The sequence below is a fragment of the Canis lupus genome, chromosome 4 (assembly GCF_003254725.2).
Source record: "Canis lupus dingo isolate Sandy chromosome 4, ASM325472v2, whole genome shotgun sequence".
NCBI classification, from domain to species: Eukaryota; Metazoa; Chordata; class Mammalia; order Carnivora; family Canidae; genus Canis; species Canis lupus.
The window spans coordinates 65,997,571-66,019,796 of record NC_064246.1 but is presented as its reverse complement, the minus strand read 5'-3'; the positions used below and the strand labels follow the sequence as shown (position 1 = coordinate 66,019,796).

The window sequence follows — 22,226 nt, the reverse complement described above, 5'->3', positions numbered from 1 at the left end:
CAATTATTAAAAGTGAGCAGTATGCAGGTAATGTAGAGATATCCAAAGGTACAATTAAGACTATTTTGAGGGGTACCTTTGTGGCTCAGTCAGTTAAACATCTGCTTTTGGCTACTATGGTCATGATTCCAGGGTCCTGGGATTGAGCCCTGCATCAGGCTCTTTGCTCAGGGGAATCTGTTTCTCCCTCTCCGTCTCCCTCCCCTGATCATGCTCGTGTGCTTTCTCTCTCCCTCTTTCTCTCTCTCAAATAAATAAATAAAATCTTAAAAAAAAAAGACAGCTTTGAAAATGGCCCAGACAGGGATTAGAATATATGCCTAATTACATAAATTTTTAAAAACATTTAATTAGAAAATTTGTATGTCGGTGTATGTTTGTGTGTTAACTTCTGGGAAATTGGACTGGATTTTAGGATGGGAGAGAGACTAATACTATACTCTATCCCCTATTGTATGGTTTGACTATTAAAATTGTAAAATCATTTTTGATGATTTAATTACTTTTACCAAATACATAATTTATTGTCAATATTTAAAATGGTACCATTGTTCTATAATTAAAATTGTATAATAACTATCCCCAAAATTAAGAAAATAATAAGATATTCAGTAATTTTTTTGGAGGAAAAGTAAAGGCCAACTTTTTCCAAAGTATGTTTTGTAGAAATACGGGCTTGGAAGTGGCATTAACACAAGGACAACAGTCATAACAGCAATATGACAAAAACGTGCTTTTCAGTCAAAATAACCGAAACAACATGAATGTTACCTCAGACAGCAATAATGTATATTCATGTACTCAAGCCTCTTACAAATCTTGCAAGAGAGAAGCTTTTCAGATACAACTGTTTTCCAAAAACAGTTATTTGGATAATCCTTCTGTACTTTACTTATCGCCTATTAGTGTCTCACAAAACATACTTGTAACATCCATTTAGACCTGTGCTGGAGACAATGCGATCATTTCATCTGTGTTTAAGATTGCTACTGAAACATTGGATTCAGACTTCCCTGGCTGCTAGCTGCAGAAATTCCAGGAGGATGACATTTTGGCCACATTCCTTGGTGCCATTGTGCTCCCCTCTTTCTCCCGGAATTTACAAAATACTGAGAGGTATGCTGCCCTCACCTGGACTGGGACACTGGCTGGAACTCTTCTGAAACCCATGTGTGAGGGAGGAGCTGTAGGACTTGATTCTATTTGGTACCAGACAGAAGCCAAGATACTATTGGCAGAGAAGACAACTGTACTCAGAAACTGGGCAAACATCTTATATGAATACTTCAAGTGAAAGAATCCTCTTGATTCCTTTGCAGAGGGGCTCCACCCAGACTTGCTCTTGGTGGCAGTTTTTGTTCATGGCAGTGCTGTTAGAACTGGAAGGTCGCCGTGCTACTGGCCTGAACTGTTCCTAGTCCCAGCAGTTGGGGGACAAATGCAGTTGGCATGAGGAAAGTACCTACCTGGAGGAGAGAGACTTCTCCCACATGGCCACTATCAAGGTAAGTGTTTACCAGCTCTTTCTTTGTCTTTTGGGGCAAAAAGAAAAAAAAACCCGCTTGTGTATATTCTAATGATAATCTAATAAAACTAGAAATCAGCAATAAAGGATGAAATATTGGAAATTAAGAATCACTTATAAGTAGCCCCCGAGTCAAAGAGAAACTGAAAATAAAACTTACCTAGGAGGCATACAAAAACTACACGCATGGGGATTTTATACCTAAATGACTCAGGGAATTATGGGGAATAAATATGAAGAGTGACTACATAAGTGCTTGCATGTAAAGCAAGTGCTTTTTTTGTTTTGTTTTGTTTTTTTTTTTTGTTGTTGTTGTTCTATCATATTTTCTCTCCGGTGAATCATTATGTATGTAAATTCTTATAAACCTCCTCAAGTAATGTATCAGGCTTTCAGCATGTTTTAGATAACGATGTTCTATTGGAGGAAGACTTATTAACCTAAAATGAAAGCACTGAATGCTAGTTTGGGATGATTATAAAGTTCACCTGACAGAATTAGTTAATGAAGGTAGTAAAGAGGCTGAATGTAGATTTAGTGAGTATCCCTGAATTAAATGCTTCTTTAATTAGAATTTTGGGATTATATGAGAAATGTGGATTTAAAAAATTAGAATAAAAATAGAGAGGTTACAGTTTAGAGATCCTTAAAAAACATTTTGGAACAAATGGGAACAGATGAGAAAAACTGTCTAATGTCATGCAAATAAGATGTAAGTGAGGAAATAACCATCAACTGGGTGTTCAAAAATTGCCAGAGCAGAAACCTCAGTGGAACCAGTGCCCAAGCAGGGAGTCTGCACTGTTATCCATGATTTGCTGTAATAGAATAAAGATTTTTGAAACAAATAGATCAAGAAATTAAAGTAACATAAATTCTATAGGGATAAGGTAGTGATAACATGAAGTAGGAGCAAAAGCAGCTACATAAAATATACAAGTGGAAATACTGAGAATGAAAAATAAAATTGTTTAAATAAAGAGCTCTTCTAAGGGGATGAATAGCCAAATAATGAATTAGTGAGTGAGAATTTCAGATTGAATACCTTTTTTCAGAAGACGTCAAAAGGTAATAAAGAATTGGGAACTCTAAGAGCTAAGAAATGAAGGAAGCTTCAACATCGTTATAATGGAATTTCTGAAACAGAAGTACAAGTAGAAGGAATGGTATGTTTAAATAATAATCAAGGGTTTCTTAAGTAAGGATCTCTGTGAAATTAAAGAATGGCTCAATATTAGATAATTTTCAATGTATTTCATATTTTAATACATCAAAAGGAAAATAATATTCCCTCAATGGATTTGGAGAAAGCAATACAAATGTCTTATCATCTATTTATTACTTGAAATGTTAAAAAAACTAGACACAGAATACTTTTTTTCAATTTCTACAAAAATAGTACTTAGAGAAGTTTAATGACATCAAGAGCAGGATTGAGACAAGAATGTTCAATATCATTGCTACTATTTAACACTGTATTAGAAGTCCTAGCCAATGCTCAAGAGAAGAAAAAATATATATAAGAATTAGAAAATAAATAAAATCTGGGATCCCTGGGTGGCGCAGCGGTTTAGCGCCTGCCTTTGGCCCAGGGCGGGATCCTGGCGACCCGGGATCGAATCCCATGTCGGGCTCCCAGTGCATGGAGCCTGCTTCTCCCTCTGCCTGTGTCTCTGCCTCTCTCTCTCTCACTGTGTGCCTATCATAAATTAAAAAAAAAATTAAAAAAAGGCATTTATTTAAAAAAAAGAAAGTAAATAAAATCTATTATTTGTATAATTTATAAACATCCACTTAGAAAACTTCAAAAAATCATCCACACAGAAAACCTCACAGAATCAACAGCTAAATAGTCAGAACTTCCCAAATAAATAAAATACCGTTTTTAAAAAGTGACAAAACTAAATTATCTATTAAGAAGACTCAAAGAAAGATCCTTAAAGATAAAAATTTTTTAAACATCACAAATAGAATTAAAGTAAATAAAGAAACATACCCTGTTCACTGATGAGGCAACTTAAAATTGTAAAGATTCACCATCCTGTAAACTTAGTAGGTATGAGAAGCTACAATATTCAAAGTACTCTGGGAAATCATATAGAAGATGATTTTTAATACTGACATACCAAAACTGGAATGCTCAAATTAATCGTAACATTAATGTAATAAAAAATACTACTACAGAAATGGACAAATAAGTAATCAAACAGAATAGAGAAACCAGAATTCCATTCAGTTTTTTAATACATGATATGACATATTTTACACTTCAGTTATGAATTATTAATTAAATGACTAATTTTGCTAAGCTAAACATTTAGTTATGAACAAAATTGGAGGTTATTAATTCTGAGAAAAATGATGGTTCATAGAATAAATGACATTGACATAATTCTCTAAGTATTTGGGGGAAAAACATAGATTACATCATACATAAGAGTAAATTTCAGATTATAGTAATAATAGAATATGTCATTTATAACCAAGATTTCTAAAAAAAAAAGGTACCTAAAACTAGAATGGCTAGACAAATAATATAAGTATAATCCATTTAAAAATATTAGCAAGTGACTAAAGAAAAAGACTGAGGAATCCATTTCAGGAAAAGAAAGAAATCAAGGACACCTGGTGTTTTCTCTTTGCTGGTTTTACTCTCCTTACTGCTCCTACTAGAGGAGGCTGGCCAACTGCTACATGAATAGCTCTCTTGTACTCTGAGAGACATTTGTGGCTTTAAATGTACACTGTGGAAAGGAGGTGTTAAAACATACCATAAATAAACCCACAAAGAAAATGGAGGAACATAATAAAAATTAATAGAAATTAATGAAATAGCAAACAAACATAAAATAAAGAAAATTAAGAAAACCAGAAGTTTTCCCCCACCCACTTTGGAATAACTCATAAATTCTTGGTGGAATTGCTCGAGGGAAAAAAAGAGAATGCACAAATAACAACAACTAGGTTGAAAAACAATTACTATATATATTACACATAATATGCCACAGACTTTTAGAAGTTCATAAGAGAACTTTATAAAAACTTTTTTGCCAATAAATTTGAAAATGTAGATGACAAGAAAGACCTACCTTACCAATACCAACATAAGAATAGAAAACGTGAATATTCTTTTATCAAATACAGAAATTGAATCTGTAAATTAAACCCCTTGACTGTGAAAGACTACAGCTTCTGGTGGTGTCAATGAGATATTCTAACAAGTGTTTAAGAAAGAATAAAGGCAGGATGCCTCAGTGGCTCAGTGGCTGAGCAGCTGCCTTCGGCTCAGGGTGTAGTCCCCTAGTCTGATATAGAGACATTGGGCTCCCTGCAAGGGGCCTGCTTCTTCCTTTGCCTATGTCTTTGCCTCTCTCTCTCTGTCTCTTGTGAATAAATAAACAAAATCTTAAAAAAAAAAAAAAAAAAAAAACAATAAAGGCCGTTCTCTGCAAACTCTTTTAGAGATGAAAGTAACAGATAAAACAGGTAACACTTACGACAAATAACACACTATAGGAATACGGAATGTATCACCAGAAAAAGAAATTATAGGCTTTTCTCTCATGAAAAGAAATTCAATGATCTTTACCAAAACATTAGCAAATCAAATCCAGTATTATATTAAAAATGATAATTTATCACAGCATAGTTGGAATCACTGCAGAAATAGAACTAGTTTAATACTAGAAAATTACTATTATTCATCATATATTAATAGAATAAAGCGAAGATAACATATGATCCTCTCTGACAATCCAGAAAATGCATTTACCATAGTTCAGCATCCATGTCTTATTTAAAAAGACAAAACAAAACTTTGTAAACTAGAAACAAAGGCATTTACTTAATTATCAAAAGGTGTAATTTTATTTTTTAAAAGGTTTTATTTATTTATTCATGAAAGACACACAGAGAGAGGCAGAGACATGGGCAGAGGGAGAAGCAGGCTCCCTACAGGAAACCCAATGTGGAACTCCATCCCCAGGTAGAGGGATCAGGCCCTGAGTCAAAGGCAGACCCTCAACTGCTGAGCCATCTAGACATTGCAAAAGATGTAGTTTTAAACTGATTAAGGTTATTTACAAAACCTACAGCAAATTCCACACATGATTGGATATTGAAAATTTTCCTTTTAGATTGAGAATGCAAAACATATTGCTTTATATTCAACATCAATTGGAGAGCTGATTGAAAAAAAAAAGAAAAGAAAAGAAAAAAGAAAAGAAAAGAAATGCATGTCCTGGAAGGGATGAAATAAGAACATTATTATTATCAGTCAATATATTTGCATATATAGAGAATCCCCATAAAATCCAGAGATTAATTAGAAAGATTAAAACATGAGTTTAACAGCATTACTTGGTGTAAATCAGTATTTAAAAATCAATTATATTTCTATATACCAGAAACAAATGAAAATTCTAAAACTCTATTTTATGACAGCCAAAATAAATCAATTACATAGAAACTGGGAGAGATTCAAGAGACTGGAAATGAATTAATAGTTATACTGTACTTCTGGATAGTGTTATTTATCCAAATTGATTCATATTTTCACTGCAATTTTACTCAAAATCTTAGCATTTTTTTTTGTGTTGTGTAGAAACTGAGAAACTAACTCTAAAATATATATGATTGTGCAAAGCGCCCATAATAGTAAAGATGATAGTAAGGATCAAGAAGAAAAAAGATTTGTTCTACTACTTATTAAGACTAATAGGTAATATTTACAAATATTACAAGTTGTAAGATATTACAAATATCATACATATTAAAAGTATGATATTATCACAGGATAGACAATCAGACCAATGAAAAGAGGTTCAAAACAGAGCATCCTTAGGGGCTGCCCTGCAATGTAGTGGGAATAGTCTGGCCTTTCAGAAAATGGATAATTTGGATAATCACATAGAGGAAAAACATAGTTTCATCCTCATCTCATACCATACATGCTATTAATTCCACAGAAATTGAAGATATAAACATGAAATGCAAGACAATAACATTCCTGAGGTATAAGGAAACATCATCATCCTTGGAACAGAGAAAGAATTCTTAAACATGGTACAAAAAAAAAACACTAACCGTAAAGGAAAAGCATGATATATTGGACATTATTAAAATTCAGAGTTGCTTAATTTTCATAAATGGCACTTTTGGAATAAGAAAAAGGAAACAGAGCAGGAAAACAGGGTATTTGTGACATAAAACTGATCAAGAACTCGTATCTAACCATTGAAAGAATGATTACAATTCAATAAAAGAAAGCCCAGTGGAAAAATGGACAATCGGCACTTCTAAGTGAAGATTCAATGACCAGTTAACATGAAATAATGCTTAAAATTTCAAAGAATCAGAGAAAGGTACACTATACCAACAACACTGGAATGTCTACAAGTAAAAGACAAACAATATAAGGTACTGGTATCATAGATAATGATAGTAATTCATAAAAAAAGATATTCCAAGAGATCAATGTGTGTAAAATAGTTCTCAATCTCACTGATAGGAAGGTGCACATTAAATGGTCCAAGTGGGGATCCCTGGGTGGCGCAGCGGTTTGGCGCCTGCCTTTAGCCCAGGGCGTGATCCTGGAGATCCGGGATCGAATCCCACGTCGGGCTCCCGGTACATGGAGCCTGCTTCTCCCTCTGCCTGTGTCTCTGCCTCTCGCTCTCTCTCTCCCTCTCTCTCTCTCTCTGTGACTATCATAAATAAATAAAAATGTAAAAAAAAGGGATCCCTGGGTGGCGCAGTGGTTTGGCGCCTGCCTTTGGCCCGGGGCGCGATCCTGGAGACCCAGGATCAAATCCCACGTCGGGCTCCCTGCATGGAGCCTGCTTCTCCCTCTGCCTGTGTCTCTGCCTCTCTGTCTCTCTCTGTGTAACTATCATGAATAAATAAATAAAAAAAATAAAATCTTTAAAATAAATAAATAAATAAATAAATAAATGATCCAAGTGTGAATTATAAGATCATTTTGGATATTAATTTTTAAATATTTATTAAAAGTAACAATACATTCATCCTTTGACTTTGCAAATTCACTTTTGACCTTCTGTTTCATAGAAAGAAAAGTATAAAGATACGTGCTTAATATTTTTTTCAGCATTGTTGGTAATGGGAAAATATAGGGAAGGGAAGATCCCTGAATACCTTTTACACACACACACACACATGCACACACACACACACACACACACTGAGCCACACATAAATGATTGAATAAATCATACAATAGATAATGTGTAACGATTAAAGCAATTGTGGTCATCATCAACTATATTGATCTGAATGGCAAGGACACATAATTTGGTTTAAAAAGCAAGTTGCAGAGTTATTGTTTCAGTTTTTAAAAAATTCAAGGGCAATAAGAAGAAAAAAATCAAAATGGATATACATGAATATATAAGTTCATAAGCATTTATGAGCAAGGAAAACCATGTGGAAGAAAACACATCAAGCTGTTAGCACCTTTCCTAGGGCAATGAACATAGAGATTTGGGGGAAGGAAAATAATTTTTAACCTTTTCTTTATATGACTTGTGTTATTTCCCAAATTAATATGATAATGTAGTACTATAATTTTTAAAACAATGTAATGTAAAATAAATAAAATAAAAATTGTGACTAAAAAACTTGAAGCAAAACCCAATTGCTATCGTGTTCATGTTCTGGCAAAACATCTTACGACTAAAAACTTCACTGAAAACAAAAACTTCACTTAGGATTAAACTCTCAAGAAGCTGACTTTTTTTAGCCTCCCTGGTGGGTGTGATAAAAAGCAAGGTTTCCTTGGAATAGATGTGTTTGTTTTCTGTGAAACACTGGTGCCTTTATGCATGACTAATGTGGACATTTGGAATTGATAGATTTTGTTATCTAGAAAAAAAAACATGGCAGATTTTGAAGAACTCTTTTCATAGCTGTTGAATCTTTTTGATGACAGTTTTACTCTATTTGGCATGCTTGGTGCTGTGTCTCTTTCACATTTTTATAACTACTTTTTAATGAACATCTTTAAACACTTTCTTAATCTTCCTCAATTCTTGCCAGCTAAACCAGAAACATTGCACGTTTTCTAAAAGTGTGAAATCAGACACATACTTAAGGAGCTGCATTTTGAAGAGTATTTCTCTTTGTCACATCAAAACAGTGCTGGCCTGAGGAATTACATGAATGCCTTTGTCTTTCTGTTTAAATAAAAGTAACTGTTACAAATAGCACAGACGGCATTTTCTCAGTTTTAAAAAAGGTGTATTCTGCATGTTGTCTGTAACCATTTAATTTAGCAAGACAGTAAACCATAAATTAGATCCATATCATCTCTGGGTTTTAAAATATTTTTGCATTCTCAAGGCAGCTAAGATACACAAGCAAACACAGGGTGTTGTTAAACCTAGGATGTTTCTTCATTTTGCCAATTATATGCAAAAGAAATTTCTAGGAAACAATGTGAATCTGCATTTCTTGGATGATTTTTAAAATTTTTTTTAAAGATTTCATTTATTTATTTATGAGAGACACACACACACAGAGGCAGAGACATAGAGAGAGGGGAGCCTGATACAGAACTCGATCCCAGGACCCTGGGATCATAACCTGAGAGCCAAAGGCAGACGCTCAACCACTGAGCCACCCAAGTGCCCCTCTTGGATGACTTTTAATAACAAACTATGTTTTAGCATTTGTGTATTAAGAATTAGTAACTGGGGCGCCTGGATGGCTCAGTCAGTTAAGCATTTGCTTTCAGCTCAGGTCATGATCTCAGGGTCCTGGAATCAAGCCCCATGTAGGGCTCCCTGCTCAGTAGGGACTCTGCTTCTCCCTCTCCCTCTGCCCTTCCCCTCCACTCCTGCTTCCTCTCAAACAAATAAAGTCTTTAAAAAAAGAATTAGTAACTGTGTGATATGTTTCAATATCTTAATTCTTATCTGAAGGTGTTTCAGAAAGCAGTCTGAATGATAAGTTAAATGACTTTCAGTAACTGAAGTATCCTTTTTCTTTTTACTTGCATTATATTATTATATCAAAGTTTGAAGACAAGAAGCAACTCTTTGTTGGCTGACATATTTATTAACACAAAAGTTACTTAAAAATGTTATTTAGGGGGCACCTGGGTGGCTCAGTCAGTTAAGTGTCTGGCTTCAGCTCAGGTCATGATGTCAGGGTCCTGGGGTCAAGCCCCAAGTCAGGCTCCACACTCAACAGGAGTCTGCTTGTCCCTCTCCCTCTGATCATGCTTTCTCTCTCTCTCTCTCTCTCTCTCTCATATAAATAAATAAAATCCTTAAAGAAAATGTTATTTTCCATATGGTTCTCTCTCTTTTATTCAAAAGAGATCACATTTAGGTAACAATCCTTAGAACTATTATGTGTATGACTTTTCTTTAGAGAGTTGATTTTAATGCTCCATCATCATTAATAGATTTTAAATAAATATACATACATGTTTACTTATTTCAAATCATTAATGGATTTGGATTAAACAATCAAACTCATTTGCAAAATTGTTGCTTAGAGTTAAGGATTCACAGTGTGGTAACAGAATAAAGCCAAAACTATATAGCAATTATATAGTAACTGACATAAGTTTTGGCAATGCTATTTTGGATATGACACAAAAAGCAAGCAAAAGCAAAAATGAACAAGTGAGACTATATCAAACTGTAAAGTGTCTGTATAGCAAAGGAAACCATCACCAAAATGAAAAGGTAATGTATGGAATGAAAGAAAATATTTGCAAATAATTTATCTGATAAAGGGTTAATATCCAAACCACATAAAGAACATATACAACTCAATAGCAAAAGGATTATAAGAGTCCAACTAAAAAATGGACAGAGGAACTGAATAGTCATTTTTTTGGAAGAAGACATTCTTGACATCACTAATCAGGGAAAAGCAAATGAAGACCACAATGAGGTATCACTTCACACCTGTTAGAATTGCTATCACCAAAGAGACCAGAGATAAGTGTTGGTGAGAATGTGGAGAAAAAGGGACCCCTTGTGCATTTTTGGGAATGTAAACTGGTACAGCCACTATGGAAAACAGTGTGGAGGTTCCTCAACAAAAATAAAAATAGAGGACGCCTCGGTGGCTCAATGGTTGAGCGTCTGCCTTTGGCTCAGGTCATGATCCCGGGATCCTGGGATCAATTCCCAATCAGGCTTCCTGCATGGAGCCTGCTTCTCCCTCTGCCTATGTCTCTTCTTCTTTCTCTCTGTGTCTCTCATTAATAAATAAAATATTTTTAAAAAATCAAATAAAAATAGAACTGCCAGACCATCCAACAATCCCACTTCTGGGCATATATCCAAAGAAAATGAAAATAAGATATTGAAAAGATATCCACACTCTCATGTTCTCTGCAGCATTATTCACAATAGCCAAGATAAGAAAATGACCTAAGTGTCCATCAACAGATGTCAATGGATAAAGAAGTTATATATATATATACACACACACACATATATGTCATACAATGGAAGAGGTTTTATATATATATATATGTATATATGTGTTTTATAAAACATATATAAGTTATATAATATATATATAAGTTTTATAAAACATATATGTTATATAATATATATATATATATATATATCACACAATGGAATATTATTCAGCCTTAAGAAAGAAGGAAATCCATTTTGCAACAACATGGATGGATCTTGAGGGTAGTGCAAATTGAAATAAGCCTGTCGGAGAAAGAAAATCAAATGCTGCATGGTATGTAGAAATATGTGGAATTTTTTTTAAAAAAGTAAACTGATAGAGTAGAAAAATAGTTTCCAGGAGGCTGGGGAAAATAGGCAGATGTTGACATAAGGGTACAAACTTTCAGCTATAAGATGAATAAGTTCTGAGGATCTAATGTAAAACATGATAACTATAATTGATAACATTGATTATAACATTGAAATTTGCTAAAACTTAAATGTTTCACACCCCCCCCAAAAGAACTTACAAGGATTCAAAATTAAGAACCAAAAAGATTCATAAGCCTTCCATTAACCTCATCTCAGTGTCTTTATCTTCTTACGTCTTTCTGTATTCTATATTTTGGTAGACTGGTTATTTTCCCCCATACGGACAAATTTTAGCTCTTTCCATTTCCAACTCTGTGTTTATTTAATGAGTTTACCTTAAATTTTTCTTCCCCAAATTGCTTACTGGCATTTTTCTTTACAGACTTTTTCAAATGGAAAATGCAGTTCTGTGTTTTGACCTTTTATTTGGTTCATTAGTGAACGGTGGTATTACGTAAAAAAACATTGCACATGAGTTGGGGAAGGAACATGAAGGTTGGGTGTATATGCAAGAGATTCCTTGCATATAAATGCTTGCTAGGAGGGCTCACCTCTCAGGGACTGTGCCCACAGACCCCACTGGCAATTTGGCATGTACCCAGATAATTAGATTTATATATTATGTTATCAAATTAAAGTTTTGCAGTGAGCCTTTAAAGAGTGGCTTTTAAAAGCATCTGCAAAGAAACCGTGGATTAAACATAATGCCAATAATACAAAGCACATATGAGTAAAAAAATAAAATGGCAGAGCTCACATTAAAAAGCATTTGCTAAGATTAATTAAATTATCTGAGGAAATCAGTTAAAAAACTGAAATAATTAAAACTATTTGAATGTGGATTTATAACAGAAGTCATTAACAGTGAACTTTAGCATAAATTATAGCTTGAGATATTAGGCATTAAAACAGAGGTATGTACAAAACATTTATGAATAAAAATACATATACTGGTGATTAATGTCTTAAAATTTTTTATTGAATTGTATACATTCAAATGTTTGGAGACCAGGTCATAATGATTTGTGACTCCTGGCTTACCCTTTGCCTTCCCTCCTAGAACACTGAGCTCTCAAACGCCAAGAACTTCCCAGTTCATGAACAATAATATCTACCACATTTGAGGAATTCATCAGGTTTTTAATAGATAATTCAATATTTTAGGTTATTCAAAGAATAAACCGACTGGGATCTCACCATCAAAGAATTTAGAGTTGTTAATAATTGTGATTAATGAGGTTTTTCCAATGCATATACTATCCCTTATAGAAAACTTTGTTTCCAGTGAAGACGTGCAGTTAACAGTACCGAGTCCACACTATGAAAATCAAACTGTAGTCCTGCTGAACTAAAACTAATTTCTCAGATATGTTCCTGCATTTTAATCTTATTTCTAGTTTCATAAATTCTGCTTTTGCTCTCTTCTCTCTAATTAATTGTTGTTTATCTGCTATTGTTGTCTGCCCATCTTCCACACTCTCGGCAGCCCCTCTTCAATATACATGAATTTCCCCAATACAGTATCACAATCAAGTATCAATGCAGCATTGAAATGAACTAACGTTGACAGACTATATATTCTGAAATATAGACTCTTCTGGGGGAAGAAGTGCCATTGGGGGAAAAGAAAACAGAGCAAAACAATAAAAAGTTCTCATCATCTTTGTTCATTAGTAGTATGATTCAATTAAATGTTCTGTATAGCAACGAACAAAATCGTATAGCAGCGAACAAAATCAATCTTAAAAACTAGGTATCTAGAAATGTAGAGGGAAACTGGTTCACATTAGACTGAGACTTTAGATTCAAAGATGTAATACCTTAAAGAATGCTGATCTCATATTCCAAAGAATAAGAAGATGTTTAAAGAAAAGAAAACAGACCAGGTTCCATGCCAACCAACTATGAGCTCTACTATGGCTTCACAAGGTTTGCTATTGAGCTCAATGAGTTAGATCCTGTACTGAAAGATCTCCTTCCATTGACAGATGCCTGATTCCGGCCAGATCAGAGAATTTTGGAAGAAGGAAATTTAGAAGCTACGGCCTTTTGATACTGAAAAGTATCAAATCGTTTCATAAAGGAAAAATTATATGCAACTAAACAAATTAAATGACATCTCAAAAGTATGTTGTTTGTTTATTTCATGCCTTTTTTAATCCAAAAGAGATTTTGAAATCAGATAAAGAAAGAAATGTATGCTGTTCCATAGAAATATATAAATAATGTAAATGTTTTAACTATTTGATGGAAGTTTGAAAAGTTAGAGAGCCAGGACACTCACAGATAACATATTACTGGAAGAGTCATCTTGTAGATAATGACATCACTGTTCATGACGCCGGCCTTCTGATTTTTGGAGGATATCTGAAGAATTCTCTGAGTTCTCCAAATCAGTTCTGCTGTTCTTTCAGCTGCCAACAATAGCAGTTAAATTACTATGTTTCATTTTAATAACTAAATAATTTCATTTTAGAATAAGATTGAACTGGTATATTTGAAAAGCCACATTGAGATCATTTCCAGTCGTTTCAAAAGCACAGACTTTTCTTCACTTGTAAACTGCCTCACTGCTTGTATGAGAGCACTACATGCATCAAAATTCTTGTTTCTTCCCATCTCTGACTCCAAAGAGACAACGGAAGATGAGAATTAATACAATTCAGCATGACTAGTGCAATATTCATCCTCTGAATCAGTTTAGTTTGATTCGATTAAGTTTACAATAATATGATAAACAGAAGAGCTCCAGATCTTAACTCAATAATTTTTAGTTACATTACACTTCATAGTCTTGCTTCAGCTCTTTATATAGGTCTTCAGATTATCTCATGTATAATTTTGTTTTTGTTTTCCAAACATAGCATATTCTCTGGCAAGCCAAACCCAACTAAGGCCCTTGCCTAAATGAATATACTTTCTATTTCTTTTCCCCATCAGGGGGAATTGTCTTTAGTGGTAAAAGGTCATAGACTATATACAAAAATATTTAAAAATATATAATAATAATATAATACTTCTACTCCAGAAAGAAAAACTCCTCTGAATGAATTACAGTGTTTGGCTGTAATTCTGGGTAGTGGGGGGACAAGTCCATTTAGTGATTGTATCAGTACACAACTGGAATTATAGTAGGTTGGGAGTCAGAGATCGATTTTACCAAAGCCAAAGGAATGAACAGATCTCAGAAGTGTGTGCAGAACCTAAGTTCAAGAAGCTTGGAAAGGGATGGTCACCAAACCAAATGGTTAAGCAGCAGATGTAGAAATTGGACTGAGGTGCCAAAAAGCCAGGAAATCAGAAGATGGGAGTAATTGGAAGCAGAACCAAAGGGGAAAGAGGTTTCTAGTGTAAATGCATATGGTTTGCAGCCCATGATCCAGCTGGTCTCAACTCTGCACAAAATATCTGTGAAGGCAGAGAAAAATCACAAAAGTTAGAACACTATAAACTAGAATTGACAATAAACCCATTACAAGTATCCATGATGAATTTTCATAAACTACAAAGAGAATTGGATAGAAAATTACAATAGGTACTCCATGCTTACTCTGACAATTAAACATAGGTAAAATTTTCCTTCTATGTTGCTTTTCCTGTTTGGGAAATAGATCGTCAATCTAGAAGTTAGGTAACTACTAAATGGTTGCCATATTCTGAGATTCCTCTTCCCTCCTCACAACCCAGTGACTATTACTGCGATGACCATCTCTCCTTGTACATCTCTTTGGAGATTATAAAAAATGAAAACAACTGGTCAGGAATATGTGTATATGTGTGTGTTTGTGTTGGAGAGAGGTAGTCTAGTGATGTTGTTCAACATCCTAGAAGGTATAATCTCAACAAATGAAGTTTTATGGAATGATATTAAAGAGAAAGAACTGAGAACAGTGTGTGCTCAAGTTTGGGAAATACTTCATTTATTCAGAGTACTGCGAAATTAGGCATTGAGGTTTGAAAGACCCTGTCTCAGACCAGCAGCACCTCACTGGCACTCATTAAGTGGCTAAGAATTATATGCATCAAGCTGCTTTCTGTTTGTGGTCCTGGGAAGGGATTCAGCCGGCATCCAAGTATATAGAGGGGCAATGGCAGTCAACAGAATTGGGACATCCAAGATAAAATGATGAGAAGTGTATTTTTTCAGAACTTTCACTGGGGTTACTCAAGTCACTTCAGTGAGACACAGTCCCATATAAGCCCTTGTAACAGTTGAAACTTTCTAATGCCTACTGAGAATGAGCCATCCCATGCCAGGAATCCTTCTGTACCACTCTCACTAGGCCACTGTGGGTCATCTGAGGCAGCAGTTCCACATTTTCATTTTAAAATGTCTGATTGCCATGACTAATTTGTTCTTCTACCTTGATTTGAGATTACAGTGAGTGTAGGGGTGAGATTTTGGAAGCAGAGTAGACAGGCAGAAGCATAAACAAAAATCTGTTTGCCTTTTCCAAGAAGAATATCATTGATCTCACTGTGTGGTGTTTAAGTAGGCTGTGACAGCAATTTTAACATTGAAATTTCAAAGCTGAGTTTGTTAACAGCAGCCTCAACAGATTAAAGGTTAATTTTGTTTGGTGATTCATATGCAGGACAATACACATCTAGATGTATAGGCTTTGAGATGTTTTCTAATCATCTCAAAATACCAGACACACATTAAAATCTCCCTTAATGTTTTACAGCCATTCTTTGGGGAAAAAAAAAAAAAGGCTTTTGGGACACTCACAAAGAATTTGCAAGAGTTTTTTCCTGGTCCCTCAAGGCTTTATGCCCAGATATCTTTTTGTTTCTTAGATCGATTGATTTGGGTCTGTGTCTCTTTTGACCACTTACATAGCCTTGGTCATCAAATCCAGCTGCCCAGTCTCTTTGCTGACCTTACCCTCCAACATCTGCCAGCCTTCTATTTAGTTAAGCTTTTAGGATGAGAATATGGACCTATCTATTAGCCTCTTTTCCTATTTTATCAGCCTGACCCTCTTACCTGCCCTGTGGCTTCTCAAGCCCTGACATGATCTTTCTCTCTCAGTTCAAATGAAACTATCAGTTGAGTTTACAAATTTAGTAGCAACGTCCTTATATAGGCAAAGCCATGAGAACAAAACAGATTGATAAAAATCATACACTTTGTACTTTTATTTCATACAGTTTGCTTGATTTTCAATGGAGAAATCTGATGTCAATGGGAACCAAGGCCAGAAAGTGAAGACAACACTAGGTCCTCTTTGGGGACAGATAAAAATGTAAACAGATGTAATTAAAAGATTGCAAAAATTCTTTTAAAAGTGCGAGCAGTCATCAGAATGATTACTACCAGGTTCTCCTATTGCTTGAAATATTCAAAGCTAATTTATTTGGGAATGCTTAAGATGGTTTTCTTTTTAAATAAGAAAACTTTTTAGGCTGTATATTCTGGAAACTGTTGTGCATTTCTTCTCTGCACATTGAGAAGCTTTTCAACAGCCGTGTTGTTGCTTGTGTCTGAGTTTATTTCAACCATTACAACTTTTATCTTCCCATCTGGAGAGGCTGAGGATTGGAAGCTGCTCTGCAACCAACTTCACTGCATTTGCATTTGTGGCTTTTCTTTCCCCACCAAGGCATATGGCTCAGGTAAAGAAGAGGTTTGGAAATGTATGAATAGGTTCTGGGAGTTTTTTGACTCTTCAAAATGTCTAAAAACAAAATTTCTAGGCTGAAGTTCACACTGAGCTTCAGAGCAGTTAATGTACTGTGTTACCTGTCTTGATGCTGGCCTGGTGTTTTTGTTTGTTTAAAGTGAGTGGTCTTTCGGATCCCACTAAGGTGACACAATGCTTACAAATGTACATCCATTTTACTTTGAGTTAGTGCTTTTCCAAGACCAGACTTCACAAATCAAGGCCTGGACTTTGACAGCAGGAGTAGTTTCAAAAAGTGTTTTCCCCCACCTTTAAAGAGAAAAGGACTAATACTTTTTCTAAGGGATTCCTTTTTTCTCTTCTAAAGATAAACACTGGGAGTGTGGGGGGTGGGCAGGATCAGGGGCTTGGCACAGTCCCTTTGTCCAGAAGTAACTGTTGAGCCTAATGCCTTGAAGTCCTGCAGGTGGAATACCATCAGTGCAATTATTATTGTTGCTTTTCTATTGTTAAATCAATCCCCATTCTTGGAAGGGAAAAATTAACTGGGAATTTCTGTGAGGCACTTTGGGCTGTGCATCAAAGGCTGAGGCAAGCCATAATAACTCTGGGTCTCTCTCTTCACACACGTAAAATAATAGCAGTGATGGCTACCATTTATTGACCAATTAAAGGGTGAGAGGTCCTTCTTGATTCTATTTCTAATCCCCACAATGGCCCAGTTGAGATTCTGAAAGAATTAATTTAGTGAAATGTGTATAAAAATGCCTGCCATGCTATCTAATGTTCTTGTGAAAATCAAATGGGACAATTTATATGAAAACCATCTGAAAATTGAAGTTACCACTCCCACTGGAAAGGATTCTTGGCTACTTTTCTTGAAATCAACTTCATAGCCTTTTTTTTTTTTCATAATTCAGTTGCTCTCAGAGGAAAAAAGAAACTATGTAAAGATTGTAAGTCTTAACAAGAAGTAAGTCAAAATAAGAACATATAGATATACGTTTCCCCCTGAGTAACAACTTGGAAAGAGTCAATGTAACACTTTTGATGGATTTATTAATAGGATATTATGGAATTAAGATACTTAGGTCTGGTGAGAAAAATTTTACATTTGTCTCTGGACTCAATAAGTGCATCACTAATTCAAGAAAAGTAGCCAAGAATCCTTTCTGGATGTCTCCATGCCTTGGCTATAGTAAATAATGCTGTGATAAACATGGGGTGCATTTTTTTGAGTTAATGTTTTCATTTCTTTCAGTTAAATACCCAGAAGTGGAATTAGTGGATCATATAATATTCTATTTTTAATTTTTTGAGGGACCTCCATACTGTCTGCCACAGTGGCTGCACCAGTTTGCACTCCCACTAACAGTGCTCAAAGTTTCCCTTTTTTCCACATCCCCTGATATACACACTCTTTTGTATTCCCTATCAAGAAGTATAAAAAATGAGACCGATTAGCCTGCCCCAGTTTCGCTGATAGTGGTAGAAGGCACAAGACTCCTTGGAGCTAAAAGATAGATTACTGTTACTCTTAACAATAGTAGTTTCCAGAGAATTATCATTTTTATGCTATTTGCTTAAGTATCGATTCTCACAGGCTGACATAAAGAGGACCATATTGCACCTGCGCACATAGTACATTATGTTACAGAAGAGGAACTCCAAGCTAATAGAAACCAAATGGTTTATTATGGGCAGGAAGTTTGCTTAGTGCTGCTCTGATAGGAGACATTAAGGTTTTTTGTTTTTTTGGGTTTTTTTGAGACATTAGTTTTATTATACTGGCCTTTTGCTTCAGGAGACACTGTTTCTGTCTTCTGTACCTACCACTCATTATAGAGCTTTCCTTGAAAAGGCAGTGCAGGGATGCCTGGGTGACTCAGTGGTTGAGCATCTGCCTTCAGCTCAGGGCGTGATCCCAGTCCAGGGATCAAGTCCCACACTGAGCTCCCTGCGAGGAGCCTGCTTCTCCCTCTGCCTCTTTCTGTGTCTCTTTTGAATAAATAAATAAAATCAAGCAAGCAAGCAAGCAAGAAAGAAAGAAAGAAAGAAAGAGCAGAAATGCAAGAGACCCATGTAGAATTTTCTCCCAGAAATTATTTCTAGTTACTAGCTGACATTTTTCTTTGTTTGTTGTGGTACAGGATATGTTCATTTTCATTGTAAAAACTTTAATGTCAGTTCAAGGATCATCTGCTTTCCTGATCCACCACAGGCTAAAAGCTTACCTCCTCAGTTCTTGGAATAATATGGCAGGTTCTGGCTCAAAGAAACCTTATCGTCTTCCCTTTCTAGGCACTTACTCTCTGCTACTGGGGACAAGGTGAAGCAATGGTGTTTCAGGTAAGAAATGTCTCTGGCTTCACTTGGGTATTGATTATCTCATCTTCTCTTACTATCCTTTATTAATATGATGTTTAGGTGATATATGAGATTTTTTTTTTCTTGCCCCAGACTCCTTTCCCTTTCCAAAGGACAGCCCTGACTCCCTTCGACAAGCCAAAGGTACAGAATCATCAATCCTTTCTCTGGTATGGATGCGTAATCACTTGACCTCTCTGACCTTTTAAGCAGCCCACCACTAACCTTTATGCACCTTTGCATGGAGCATCAAGAACCATTGCAATCTCTCTTGTACTCTTAAAAAAATGCAGAGAACCAAGAATAAAGTTGCTCCATCTTCTTCCCAGATACATTTTGCCATGGCCCCTTCAAGACCAGAAGCCATAGCCAATTCCATTAGACCTCCAGGCCCCAGAAATCTCTCTACCAGAAGAGGAAACATGACCTTATTTTCAAATTTCAAAAGATGCATGTCAGGTATCTCTAATTTTTCCTCATACTTGAAGGAAAGCAGCTGAAAAAAATAGTATAACATACTCTAAGCTTTCTAGGATGTTATCCTTAGAATTTTCTCACTGGAATCTCCTCTAGCAGTGGCTTGAGTTGGGCTTCTTATCTCTGTATCTCAGAAAGTCTTAAATTGGGAAAGACAAGATGGCAGGCATCTCTTTGGGCAGGTACTCTCCAGGCTTTATGAAAGATTTCCAGTACATATTTTGGCTTTTGGATGGGAAAAGCAATGCTGTTCCTCTGTATATCACCCAAGCAGTAGTAGTAGTATTGCTTCGGATCCCTCTTTGCAAGCCCTGCAGCTTAGAGGCCAGAACCCACTCGAGACATTTTTCTGAACCTGGGAAATGGAATGCCAATAACAATTGGTCTAGCTTTAGTCTTTTACTGAAACTTCTGAATAAAAGAAAGTCACATTCAACATTTTGAATCAAAGAAAATTCACAATATACACTAAGATAATATATTTCTATTCCATTAATGTTGTGTCATTTTTTTGTTGTTAGAATCTGCTCCAAATACTTTTGCAAAGTGGGTTATTAGAAAATTCCATGCATAAAATAGACACCTGTGTATCTAGCATGCAGACATTACACTTGTCCTCCCAAGTTTTTTATTTACCTGAATTACTTATGGATTGGAGACTCCCAGGAGAATCATAATCAACAAAAGTAGAGCCAAGGTGAGAAACCAGGGAAGGGCTAGAATAGAATGTATTCCAGGTATAATTTAGACAATTTCAAATGGAGGTTTTAGTTCTCTTCATTTCTCCCAAACTCATTGATTCTCAATTTATTACCATAATGATGTGAAGCTTTTATAACAGTCCTCAAATTCAACACCACAAGTTGTTTCTTTCACTTAGACTTCTTGTTCCTTCTTTTTAGAATGAATAAGGATCACATATCATTTGTTAAGATTTCTAAGTCTTCACTCATAGAGTTTATTTCAAGAGTTTGAATTTTTAACAATTTTTTTTCACATGATTCTGGTGTAATTGATACATTGGTCCCTCTTTTTCCCTCCCATTTCAGAATAGGTGGAATCATTAAAAAGAGTGCAAATACTGTGGACACAGTGAGGGATCCTGGGAAGGGTACTGGCTTTAGAGTCAGCTAAATGTGCATTGAGACCCTGGCTCTGTTAGTAATTAAAACCTTCTTCTTTTTGAAAGAAGATAATCTTTGATGATATCTAAGAGGAATTGGTTGGTTGGTACATGCCTTTAATATGATAGGCAGAAGTATCTATCTAGTTTTCTGTAAAGGGTGAGAGAGTAAATTTTTTCAACTTTTCAGTAAATATTTCAGCTGGCAATATGATCTCTATCTCAATTGTTCAACTCTGCAAGGGCATCCATAAACAATAAGTAAGCAAATGAGAATGGCTGTGTTCCAATAAAACTTTATTTACAAAATCAGGTGTTTGGTCAGATTTGGCCTGCAGGCTATTGTTTACTGACCCCTCTATAGATCATGAAAGGAATTCAATCAAATTTATAAATGTATAAATTATGAAACATAATTTGGTGATTAATTTTACAATTATAAATAACTTCTTCTAAAAGAAAAATTTAAAAAGGGCTTGACTATGGGGACATAGTATGGAGAGATTAACCACCACTGGGCCAGATTTTGCATCTCTGCTTGTTACAAATTGCTAGATCTTTATGATGTGGTGTCACCTATTTTTAAAAGGGGATTTGTGTTAAAGTGGATTACTTTTTCATTCTTCACTCCATCCACAGGAATTGAATTATAAATCCATATTCTTTATCATGTAATGTTCAGTGCTTTTCCGTAGTAGAAAAGGCAGACTTTCCCACCCCTTGAAAAAGGATGTTTTAATGTGATTGACTATCTCTGGTCATATATGACATAAATAGGTTTCTAGAGCTATAGCATGATTGACTCTGTAGTTTAGCATTTTTGCCAGTGCAATGAGAAGGGCATGCCTCTGGTCTCATGAGGAAGCTATCAATCATGTGGGGTAGAAGCACCCTCAGGCTTCAGAAGCATGAGGTGAGTCCAATAATGACCACTAGAACCATCCAAATAAGCCCAGCTTAGAAAATCTTCAGCCAATGTGCAGATAAGTGAGTAAAAATGATTTAGTGTTTTAAGCCAATTTTGTTCCTAGAATTTGAATTTTTAACATATTTTTCGTATGATTCTGATTTAAGTTATATATTTGGCTCTCCATTTTCCCTCTTTTTCAGTTTTGGGATGATTTTTTTAATGCAATGTTATTTTGGTCAGGGTTAACTGGTAAAGGAGTAATGCTGTCATATGTATATTACTGTCAGACAAACAGACAGACACACACGTATACACACACACTCACCAATACAGGTCTAACTGGCTTAGAACTTGCATTGATATTTCCCTCTATTTCTTC

General features: G+C 35.2%; 1 long non-coding RNA gene across 1 annotated transcript; it reads right to left on the bottom strand.

The window, feature by feature from the left end:
* Positions 1-12,300: 12,300 nt before the first annotated feature.
* On the bottom strand, positions 12,301-19,846 carry LOC125754997 (uncharacterized). Its single transcript, XR_007410358.1, has 2 exons — positions 18,804-19,846; positions 12,301-14,751 (listed from the first exon to the last, which is right to left on the bottom strand). It is a non-coding gene; the product is annotated as an uncharacterized LOC125754997 (long non-coding RNA).
* Between the last annotated feature and the right edge of the window lie 2,380 nt (positions 19,847-22,226).